Below are 12504 nucleotides of genomic sequence, written 5' to 3'. Positions count from 1 at the left end.
ACTCTCTAGATGACATTTTGCTTGGAGTAGCAAAGATGACATCAATTTACAGATTACGTGCAGTCACTTTTCCCAAGTAACCAGGTCTTTAGATTATGTGATCCCCAGGGTAGGAGCCAGCACTTCTTGGACCATTACTTCTGTGTGCTTTGGCACTCCTATGACACATTTGGTGTCAAACTGTCTCTTAGCACATACAATACCTTCTCTTGATCCCAGACTCACCACTATGTGTAGAAAGCATGAGCTTCATCCCAGAAACAAACAAACAAACAAAAAAAAACCGAAGAAAACAAATTAATTAAAAAAGGTCCAAACAAACAAACAAACAACAAAAAAAAAACAAAGAAAACAAATTAATTAAAAAAGGTCCTTCTGCCAACGAAACATAAAATCCTACAACTAGGAAAAAGAGGAGCAAGCTCATAATCAGAAGAGCGCTGTGTTTGTACCAGAAACATGGACTTAGAGGGCAAATAAATGAAAGCCACATTTGCAGAAGAAGCCTATTAAATGTTGACACAGTTTTCATTTCATGCAAACCCTTCTGCTTTCCAGTAATTTTGCAAATTCAGTTTCAGGGACTACATTTTATCTCAAAGCAAATGGGGAAAACTTTCCAGTGGAAACCATGAATTTGTCAGACAGCCATAGTATGGGTACTACAGTGCTCTCTTATCACCACTGCAAGCAGGAATTTTGTTGCCTTACAATCCACATGTTCTGACTTTGAAACAGGAAGCAGAGGGAGTGAGGACCATGACCAGGTAACTCCATCAACCCTGTGAGGATTACAGAAGTCCTTGATGAGAAAGAGGCAGGTATAAGTGGTCTCTGGAAGCTGCAGGGCACATGTCAACCTAAAAAAAGGAAAAAAAAAAAAAAAGATATAGGGGCAACAAGAACAAAATTTTTAGCAGGGCCACATTGTCTAAATATGAAAACAACACCAGGAATCAGGCGGGAGCAGCAATAAGGTAGAGGGCTGAGCCCCCATCCTGCAGTCAGCTCTGTATGTGTGCTCTCCTGTGCAATGCCTGGAGATCTGCAAGCAGCACCGTCCTGCACAGGCCTGAAGGATGCCTACAGGGTGGTGGTGAAAGAAACAGGGCCTCCAGCAGCACTGTTGATTGGGTAGGTAAGGCAGGGGAAGGGTAGTGTCCTGTAGGAGAAGGAAAAGTCAACAATCCTCTCCTTCCTAACCCATATTAAAGGGTAAATCGACCACTTGATGGGCAATGTGAGGACTAAGGCAATAGAACTAACTCAGCAGAGAGCCACAGCAATACCGGTCGTTAGGGTGTTCCTTGTTTGAAGCGTGGTGGAGAAAAATGCCTTTGTCACCAAGTCTTGGATGGGAAGGACTACATGTGAACACTGGAGGAGGGACACTAGCTGGCATTGCCTCAGTTGGATTGTGCAACTTTTGAGATACGACAGCAAACATGGGCCAAGGTGGCAGGGCCCCGTCAATCTCAGAGAAGGGTTGAATACTCTTCCCCAGGCTGCACTTTTTCTCTAAACTGGCACAGAGTAAAACTGCTGTCCTCAACTAAATTCTAAGCAAATCTGTGAAAGAGAATGATGGTCCTCTTCTTTTGCTCCCAGAGAAGGGCAACAAAGCTGGTGAAGGAACTGGAACGCATATCCTATGAGGAATGACTAAGGACTCTGAGTTTGACTAGTTTGGAGAAAAGGAGACTGAGAGATGACCTTATTGCTCTCTACAGCTGCCTAAGGAGGGGAAGTGTAGAGGGAGGTGCTGGTCTCCCTGATATCCAGCAACAGGATGCATGGGAATGGTTTAAAGCTGTCACAGGGGAGGTTCAGACTTGACATTAGGAAACATTTCTTTACCAAGAGGATAGTCAAACACTGGAACAGGCTTCCTAGAGAGGTGATCAGTGCCCCAAGCCTGTCAGTGTTTAAGAGGCATTTGGACAATGCCCTTAATAATATTTTACATTTTGGTGAGCCCTCAAGTGGTCAGGTAGTTGGACTAGATGATCATTGTAGGTCCCTTCTAACTGAACTATTCTATTCTATTCTATTCTATTCTATTCTATTCTATTCTATTCTATTCTTCTTGTCCCACTTGTATGGGGTTTGACACATACACCCTTAACCCCAGTTAGTGGTGCATCAGTGGATTTATTTGCACAGGTGCTGCAAGAATTCATATTAGATCTTGTTTCCAAGGACTCAACACCTATGCACAGACATGCAGCTGGATTTTTTGACTGCACAGCCTTTCTTGTCTTGAAATGTCAGAATGAAGGAGGAGATCAATAAAAACTACCCAAGTTCATAAGGATTTAGTGGAAGAAGAATTAGCACCTGTTTGCAAATCCTGTATTCAACTCTTTCTCCTGACTGGTGTTCTCAGGTTCATTGATGTATTTGCTACTGCCATTTGAAAGGCTCTATTTAGACTCCCAAGTCATGCTTCACTCCAAAATTCCTTACAATGGAATTCACAATGAGTTTCTTGACTAAGGTCTAAAAAACTCTTGCATTTTTTATGATCCACCATATTTCTATATTACTCTATCAGAATATCCAAGGGTAAACTGTCAAGGTCCGAATCCCCTGACACAGTGCAGTAATAAATTTAGTGGAGCCACTGTAATTGCTTCTCCCTGGAATGCCAATGAGTATGACGAATATGGTAAAGTTTCTTACTGACCTCTTACCATTTCCCAGAAAGATACATCATATGCAGATACTGATTTGTTAATTGTCATACAGTCAAAGGCATGTAAATGATGTACAAAGTGGATCTACTGAAGACTATTGACATGCAAATGATATGTTCTTTCAAGTCTAAAGGGAACAAGAGAACATTTGGCTCTTTCTAGCTCTAGTATAGAATAAGAGTTCATTACCTTTGAAAAAAAAATTTAAAAGGAATTTGGAAATGGGTTTCTAAAGGTCAAAGTAAAAATTTGCACTGCCAGCTGTTGGAGAACTTTTCTGCTGGAATGACCTTCCAATTGAAAATGACATTTTTGAAAAACATTTTACAGCCAGATTGCTGTGGAAGTGAAGATGGCAGGTGCCTGGCATCTGCCTGCAAAGGTCCCAGCAATTTACTGTCAAGGAGTGACATGGACAAAAGTACTTGAAGAGTTTTTGCACCTTGGTGCCTTTGACATCTCGGCATGTTCTGCCTCCTCTTCAACTCCAGTCCAGAAGGGGGGAGGACTCTAGTTCTCTCCTCTGCTTTCTTTGCAAGTGGTAGCATCTTTTTTCATCCTGTCTGTCTGCATAGGAAAAAAACTCTTCTTCATTTAACTTACCTAATTTGACAAAAGATGGATGGGAAGTAAGACATGTCTATTTTGTGCTTTTGGGGACACATGTATTTTTGAAAGCCCTTACCATTTTGTTTTGTAACCAATTTCTGTCCTCAGCACAATCAGAAATGCCACTGTATTCTACTTTCTGTTTCTGTATTTCCACATAGCCAAACGAAGTTTTTAAGCAAGAACTGATGTTCCCATATGTTGAAGTTTGAACTCCTCCAAGGGAGTGACTAAAGGTAGGGTCTCAGCACTTACTGAAAAACTGAAAAATCACTGCCCTCTAAAGGCATCTCAGATTAGATGCTAAAAATGGAAGCAACTGATACCATTACTCACTTGAAAGTCTTACTGTCAATATTTCAACTCAAATAGAAATATTTTTAGTGAGAATGTGGAAAAGGATGTTCTAGTTGATATAATGCACTCAGTTTTTTGAAAAGCTTTTGACAAGGTTGAAAGATTAGGAAGGGAACTAAGCTGTCACAGCATAAGAAGGAAGGTCACCTCAATAACTAAGAATTTCTTAAAGACAGGAAACAGAGTAGGAATAAATGGTCAGTTTTCACAATGGAGGATTATCTGTGGATCCCCAGAGAGACCTGCGCTCAAAGTTGAGTTGCTCAATGTCTTCTCAAACAGCCCAGAAAAAGAGATGAATAATGTGACGATACTATTTGCTAAAATAAATTTTGAGGTGATGATAAAATGACTTGCAGTAGTCATATCTCAAACTGTCTGAGAAGACTGCAAAAATTTCCAAAAATTCCAAGTGGTTGGGTGATTGAATGAAATAATAGTTCAATGTCTCTAAATACAAAGGGGAAAACAACTCTATCTAAACCAGCTTGATCTGTCAGTACATAGTAGCAGGTTCTTGTCTAGCTATTGAACCTCAGGAAATAAAATCTGAGCTTCCTGTAGATAGTTTTATAAATATGTGGGCTCAGTGCTTGACAGTACTCAAAAGATAAGAGACAATTAAGAACCTGTAGGAAAGTGAGAGATAGCATGCTGATGTGTAAAACCACAGAGCAAATACTTCTTATAGATTATCCTGGTCATTCCTGGATGTAATAGAAGTATAAAAGGTTCTGAGGAAGAATCAAAGGAACTAGGAATCCCCAAGGAAATGTTCATAGGCTTAAAATAAACAAAGGCCAATATTTACAAGATGCATAATTAAAGCATGAAGTTTTTAGCCACAGGATACAGAATAGAGGTTTATAAGCATAGTCAGTTTGAAATAATGACAACACAGATTCGCAGAGGAGTTTTCCATCAAAGATAATTGCATGTTAGCCCCTAGGTCAGGATATCCTACAGTTGCTGACTGTCTGAGATTTTATCAGGGAAGGATCACTATTTTCAACATTTCTTAAACAGAACAGGGTCAACACTTCCCAGCAGGGTATGCAAAGTTGAATTTTGCCTCCCCCAGAATGAGGGGGCAGGGACTGGGCTAGGTTGCAGTGTGCAAGAGAACCACAGTCTCAGTCCTACTTCCCCTAGAGGGTCAGTAGGCACGGAGGGGCAATCACACACAGCCCTCCAGAGCGGTGGGTACGCTGCCATTCACTGCATTTTGCTGGCCTATGAAATCTCCTGCATGGTATTGAGCCACATCTTGGGCTAAATGGACTTCTGATTTGGTTTCATCTGGCCTTCCTTTCACCTACTGCTGAGGGTAATGGCATTAGAAATTTGTCAGTGTATTTGTGCCATCTGTCCTCAAGTGATGGGCGTCTGAATTATATCCTCAGCTCTGTCACTGTTGGATCGAGTGACTGAGGCATGTCACTTTCTGTAAGATTCTTCATGTGCTCACCCATAAGATGAGGATATCTTTTCCTACTTTTGACTCATGATTCACCAACGATTTCAATATCAACGAAGCTGAGCTATGTGTGGGAAGCTTCCAGGCCTCCTCAGGAAGCTAGTAGAGACTAGATAAAACAGTAGAGCTCAGACCTGTCTGGGAAACTGCAGGGTATGATCTATAGGATCCTGGAGCAAAGGACCTGTGGGTCTGAGTGCTGGGGATTTCTTATTGCAAAGGCATTTTACATTAAGTGACTCTGATCCTGACAATAAACCATGCAATATGCAGAATTTAAGAGTTACTTTGCACACCAAGCTGTTTACACAAATTCCTTTGGCAAAAGAAAATGGCAAGTTCCTATGAACATAAAACAAGAACTCTAAAATCAGCATGAAAAATAGAAAACAGCATCACATTCACAAGCAACAGTAGCCTGGAAATAGACTGGTGGAGTCTGGTTTAGTTCAGAACTGGATGGTACTTTTGAAGTGGGTCTCCTGATTGTCTCCATTTGCTATGCCTTGGTTTGCAATGTGAGGCAATAGATTCCTAGAACCACCTCAAAAGACCCATTGTCATGCCCCGGTATGCACAAGGAAGTACAGAAGCAGTAAGACCATTTTGCAGCACAGGCAGTGGGGAGAACTTTTATACTTGTGTTCATACACAGGTGTTCATTCCTTGGGCAGACTGAACAATATTTTGGATCCTCCTTCCCAATCTGAGAAAAGCTCCAGGTCAAAGAATACCACACAGTCTTTACAGCCAAGGAGGGAAACCTGGAATCTCTATCTGACCAAACTATGCCTTTTTTTTTCCTGATTCAAGGGCCTAGTGATAAATTTAAGTTCTGGTACCTCAAGAGTTAGCAGATGCTGAAACTAATTCAGTCCCTCATATAAAAGGCAGACTTCTCTGTCTCTTACTACACATAGTAATTTGGTTTAATCTTGTGGTTCAGATATTATGTCTAGTTTATTCTCAATAATAAAGTCTTTTCTACTTCAGACCCAAGCTGATTTAAATGGTCATTTTTGCCAGTTATCCTTGAATCTTCTACACTGAATCCTGAACAAATACAATGGGAAAGAAGAAAGAGCTTTTTTGTCTGTTGAAAGAACATGAACTGGATCAAAGATTTTCAATGACGAAATATCAGGGTTGAGTTGACGCAGAGAAATTCAACTGAATAACTGTGACTTCCATGCCAAACATTTCTCTACTACTTACGAGCAAATTTTAAACTAAGTAATCCCTTTGAAACAGGCTTTAAAAAGCTTCCATTAGTCATTAAACCCTTTCAATGCCTCATTAATTCTAGCAGTATAATCTGGTTTTATTAACCAGGTTGTTAAGTGTCCACTGTCAAACAATGATAAAGAGGGAGAATTTGTTTTACAGATCACAGGCATGTAATTATGTGTCTCATCACAGCTGATAAAGTGTGAGAAATTACCTTCAGCCCCACAGAAATCACCCCAGCACAGATAGCACAAAGTAATCTGACTACATGTTCACATCTACAAGGTACACATTAACATGTCTCAGGAGCCTCTGACACTTCATTACCACTTTGAGAATGTTTAGACTGAATCTCAAGATTTGTGGGTAGGAAACTGAAGAAGATTAATGGATTGATCTAAAATACCATAGACCTGTACTGGACATATACTCGGAAAAGTTTTAAGAATACTTGACAGTGACTTAGTTTCATGCATGAATTCCCAGATTGAGCTAAACCGTAAGCACGAATTTAAACAGATCTATATTTTTATTTAAAATATTGAAAAATAATTTTAGTGAGATGAATACAGCTTTTACTATAGACATAAGGGAGGGTGATACTTTTTTTAAGCATTTAAATATCTGCAGCTGTAACTAGATGCGAAGCTTAAACACACAGGAAATTCTGAAGATGATGCAGGATATCAGCATCTTTAAATGTTCAGAAGTCCAATACAATGTCTCAGGTTCATAGAAATTAAAATAAAATTATTTTAAAAAATGAACTTGATTCCGTTAGAGGATTTCTGTGCAGGAAAACTAGACAGCTTGGATTTCTTCCATAGCTGATGTCATGCTTAACTTCAGCTATACTTCATAGGTGACTGATAAATCTCTGTAGGTGTTTTCCCTTTGAAAATTTTATACTGCTGATGCACTTTCATTTAAATATAGAAGCATATTGGAACTTTATTATCAATCTCAGTGAAATCCTTAATTAAAAAGTCAGATGGCTGCCTGCCTGGCTGCAAAACCAGAGGAGCCAACACTAATTTATGTACACTGTAAAACAGGCATAATTATGCTGCTGGTAGACTTGCAGATGGTTAGCACTGAGAGCACAAAAACAAGGGTCAAAGCATAGCCATGGCTCACATCTTTCTAACCAAATGTTCACCAGTATCCTTTTCTATAGACATATTTTCTGTGAAGTTTCTGAGGAGAAAGATGCTTACAATTTAGAGCCATGGAGCTTTTAAGTGCTTCTGTTCATGTGATACATGCTATAACTTCAGAGATATTTTCCCCAGACTCTGAGGCTGTACTACATGGAAAGTTGTATTTCCAGTAACAGCACTACAACTCCCAGCGTGGACTTGGTTATTATCATTTTCTTATGCTTCATGCTAAAAAAAACTGTTGTCAAATAGGAGAAAAGTCTCTTATAGGTTGAGATACCTCCATAGAGTGCCCTATATGGAAAAAATGCCACCGTGTGCAGACCTGAACTCATCCAAGGGCAAACTATTATGCTAGTTTGCATTAACCGAGACAAAGTAGAGGGCTGGTCCTGTACTATACCATCTCCTTAAAGGAATGGACTTTTGACTCTTGATCCCTGGTCAATTCCCACCAAGTCAAGGATTTTCTATGGAGGAGCTGTAGCGGTAGAGTTTTTTTAAAGGAATATGTGGTTCTCATGGAAGCTTTCTGTTAGAGATTCTGCCCTGTGGAAGGGCATGGTTGTGGCTGTCTACAGGAAGAGTTTGTGGGGCAGAAGAGACTATGTCCAGCCTGTCTAACTGACTTCATGTTAAAGGAAAAAAGAAACAGAAGTAACATCTCCAATGGCTGGATTAGTGGGGGACGTTATTTCCCTTCCTTCTCTGCTCCTTCTAGTTTCAATGAGTTCTAAAAACAGCTCAACTAATTCATGGTGATTCTGGAACTAATACAGTTAACAGCCTGATGTACTCTCTGGCTCTCATAATGTTTCGACTGTGACAGGTTTGATGCAGGAACAATTTGTACAAAACCTAGCTCAGAGAGATCCCGGTTGATTATTAGATAGTTCCAGTGCACGACTACACAACCAACAGCAGCTCTACTGCTACCAATAATCTATTTGATCATTTCTGCTTTTTAAAATGTAAAACAGAAACTGTCACTCTCAGAATAAGCTGTGTTTTCTAAATTATGTCTTACCTTTTTTCTTTATTAATTTATATGTTGTTTTCCCAGTTTTCAGCCTCATTGGGCTTTTACTCTGCCTGGGTGTATCAGAGGTGGAAGCAGAGAGTTGTATACTGTCAGCATTGCTCAGGTGGTGCGAATGAGAATAATAAGCTTCAACATGCTACAGATGACTCTATAATAGAAGAAATACATTTATTTTCAAATAATTTACAATTAAACAATGAATAGAAGGACCTGTGTGCTGGCGGGTAGAGGAAAGGGTTGTGCCATGACTCCAGTCATTTACTATTCCTCTATCTGGTCTTTTGTGCCCAGAGATCTGGCACTCTGGCCTTCCTCTCTGTCTATCCCACTAACACAAATTGCTGTGGAAAACAAGTTCTTTCTCAATCCAAATCAATGGTTGGTTGGGCTCCTTATAAAGTTCCTCACCCTACAAAGGGAGTACATATAATTAGGTTGGTGGATGGATGTCAGCTGCTATGATTAGTTTTCAATCACAAAGGCAATTATTACATACATCTTTGTGTGAAAAGCTGCTTTTCAACAAGCCCCACTCAGTGCATGGATGTTATATCTGCATTAACCCTGCAGGCAAACACTTCTGATCTACATTACACAACTGTTTCTCTCTGTTGCCACTTCTCTTCCACAAGTCCTTCCAAAGCTCACTTCTGACTGTGGCCTTTGCGGCAGTCCAGTTGAGATCTTGGTCATCACAGTAATTTCTGTCAGTGTCTTATATCTTGTGTTGTAGATTTCATCTCCACGCAGACAATGGTATTGATAATGATATATTTTAAAGGAAAGAACCTGGCAGGTAAGTAAAAAGCTTAGCATTAAATGTTACCTCTGAAACTATGATTCATAATGTTTATAAATTCATATAAACTTCATAAAGTATCGTAAAGCTCAGTACTGTGTCCACTTCTGGGCTCCTCGATACAAGAGAGAAATGAACATACTGGAGAGAGTCCATCCACTAGAAACTAGATGAAAAAGAGAATTGGAAAAAGAGTTGGAATGGGGAAAGATCCAAATGTATTATACCTTGCTTTGACAGGAGAGTCAAACTTTATAGCTCCCTGCTTATGAAAAAATGAAATAATCTTATATGACCAGGCTATATGGATGCCTGTTTTCCACAACCTTCTGAAACTCTTGACAGGTTTGACCAAACTGGCTGAAGGTATGAAAGGTGGATTGTCCCTACAAGATTTTCAGAAATAAGCAATGAAAAGGAAGACCTTCTCTTAGAAACATCAGAAAATCCCCAGAGCAATCAATAAAACTACATGAAACAAATTTTTGTATCTGCTGCCGAAATCTACTGACTTTTGTCTTCAGAAAGGTCACGGAGCCTTTCCTCTTCACCCATCCCAAGGCCAGTGAAATTCCTACTTCCACACCAAAAAAAGGAAGCAGTCTTGAAAGGAATCAAACCATAAATTGTCCATCTAACTGCTAAAAATTACATTGTTGCCTGTTTTCCTACTAGGGCTACACAGTTACTTAAAACAGTACCAAATTTTAGGACCTCCAGGCCCTCCCCGGGCTGCAGGCTGGGTCTCTGCTCCAGCGGGGTCTCTCCAGGGCTGCAGGGGATCCCTGCTCCGGGCCTGCACCACCTCCTGCCCAAATCCTCCTCCTCCTCCTCCGGCCTCGGGGTCCCTCTGCTGCTGCTCCCTCCTTGGCTTCCTCCTCCTCTGCCTGTGCCGCCTTTGGCCCTTTCTGAAACCTGTTTTCCCCCGGGCACCCCCAGCTTGGCTGAGGGGCTCAGCTGTGCCCTGTCGTGGGGCCGTTGGAGCCCGTGCTGTGTCCGGCATGGGGCAGCCCCAGCTTCTGCTGAACCCGCCTGTGCCCGGCACGGGGCAGCCCCGGCCTCTCCTCACAGAGGCTGCACTGCAGCTCCTGCTGCCAGCACCTGGGCACAGACCCCCCCATACAATCTCAAATGTGGATGTTCTGATGTGCAATCCAGAAAAAAAACCATACTCAATCCTTGTGGATGCATAACTATTTGGTGATGTCAAGAGGTGAAATGTAATACCTTCTTTTTCATAGTTAGCCCTCATGATTAAGAATTTATAGCAAATAGGGTATATTGCAAAAGAAGTTGATGTTTTTATACTCCATTTACCAGAGTAGGGATGATTAGATATATTTCAGGGCTGAGAGGTTTCTATCACGGAATAATTTATTCTGGAACTGAAAAAATCAAGTCAGTGCACAAGAAAAATCCAAGATGATAGTACAATAGATCGGATGATGCCCAAATTCAACTTTGGTTTATATCGTTGTGATATACAGATTTTCTTTTCAGCTCTCAGTATATGCAGCATTAGTATGAAACTTCATTTTTTTATTCTATATCCATTTCAAATTGCAACCAAAGAAAATGCTTCAGTTCAACCCATCAGCCTAAATTGATGGATATATTCTGCTTCTCTTCAGTACACTTGAAGAAAGACTATCTTACATTAAACATCTGTGGAGAATCATAAAGCACTTTAGAGAGGCTAAACCCCCGAGAATTTAACAGCAATGTTCTCTTTCTAACTGCTAAGTTTTTTGCATGATGTTTTTCACAATTAGGCATACAGCATTTCCAAAGAATATATCATGAACTTGACTATGTGCTGAGGGATATTATGGGCAGCATCTGAACATAGTCTGCTACTTAAACAACATATTTTAAGTGGAGTTTTAGTGGCTCAGTTATAAATGCAGCTTATTAATTTTCTACCTTAAGGATGAAAACAAGATCTAACCACAAAATATGCTTTGATTCTTCCTGAGTTGAATTTGCTTGCTCTATCCCATTTGGCTGATTTCAATCAGAAGCATTTTCCTTCTGCAGGACCAAATTAAGTCTTCCTTTACAGAAAAACAGTTTGAAATCCGCTAGCAAGGTAATGTAAGTCACTCAATTTAGCTTTTTTGGCTGGACTTTCTCTTTGAGTTTTTCTCTTTGAAATAACAGTGGCTTTAAAATTGGTAAAAAAACAAAAGTATCTTTTTTTAGTATAGTCTTGAATACTTGTTGCCCAACTAAAAGGTCAAAAGAGACATTCAGGCATATATATACCCTTAAATAAATTGTTTTGTAGACAGTAGAGCTAACAAGGCTTGATTTCCTATGGTTTTATGTCATGTGTTCCCCACATATTCCTCATTTCAACAACGACCCAACCCAGAAATACTTGTTGTGACCTTCCCTCTGCAAAATTCCACTGTCTTCTCCACATCCACCTTTTGCTTCCATAGTAACTCAAGGTCTAATCATTTTCCTGAATACTTCTCATACTCTCCTCAGCTTTCCCCAGGTTCCCAGAGCCCTACCATCATGAATCCTACTTTCTTTAACTACCATCTAGGTAAGAATGATAATATGCACAAAGAGTTCAGTTACCAACATGTTGATTAGGTGAGTGGCTACTGTCAGAACACCTAATGGCTGAGTTCTCTCTTCCCAACAGCAGCTGCAGCAAAAGAATCCGGTTTTACTACTCAGTGATGGTTTTCACTAAATTTAGAGGAGCTGAGTATTTCTGTGACCTTTCTTTTCTGTCAAGTAGGGTGAAAATAACAGAAATAGCATTTAAAAGCAGAGCTGAGATAAGGATGACATAAGCTTTGTTTCTCAGGAAACCAGGAAAAACAAACAAACAAACAAAAAACAAAACAAACAAACAAAAAACCCAAACAAACAAACAAACAAAACACAAAAAAAACCAACTAAAAAAGAAATTTGGTCTTCCCAAATTGCAATAATTTTCTAATGTATCCCAGTATACATTTGTTCTTTGATGTTGCCTGTTTTACTCATGTGGTAATCCAGAAGCTGAGGGAAAAAACCGTAACAACAAGCCTCTGGTTGCTAAAAATGTGCTAGAGAGTCAGGAAGGAGCAGCTCATCCCATTACAGCTGCTCAACCTTATTTCATCCAACAGCTAAAA

Source organism: Cariama cristata, unplaced genomic scaffold (genome assembly GCF_000690535.1).
Source record: "Cariama cristata isolate BGI_N322 unplaced genomic scaffold, ASM69053v1 scaffold10522, whole genome shotgun sequence".
Taxonomy (NCBI): Eukaryota; Metazoa; Chordata; class Aves; order Cariamiformes; family Cariamidae; genus Cariama; species Cariama cristata.
The sequence above is the reverse complement of the archived record's forward strand: the minus strand, read 5'-3'. Positions refer to the sequence as shown.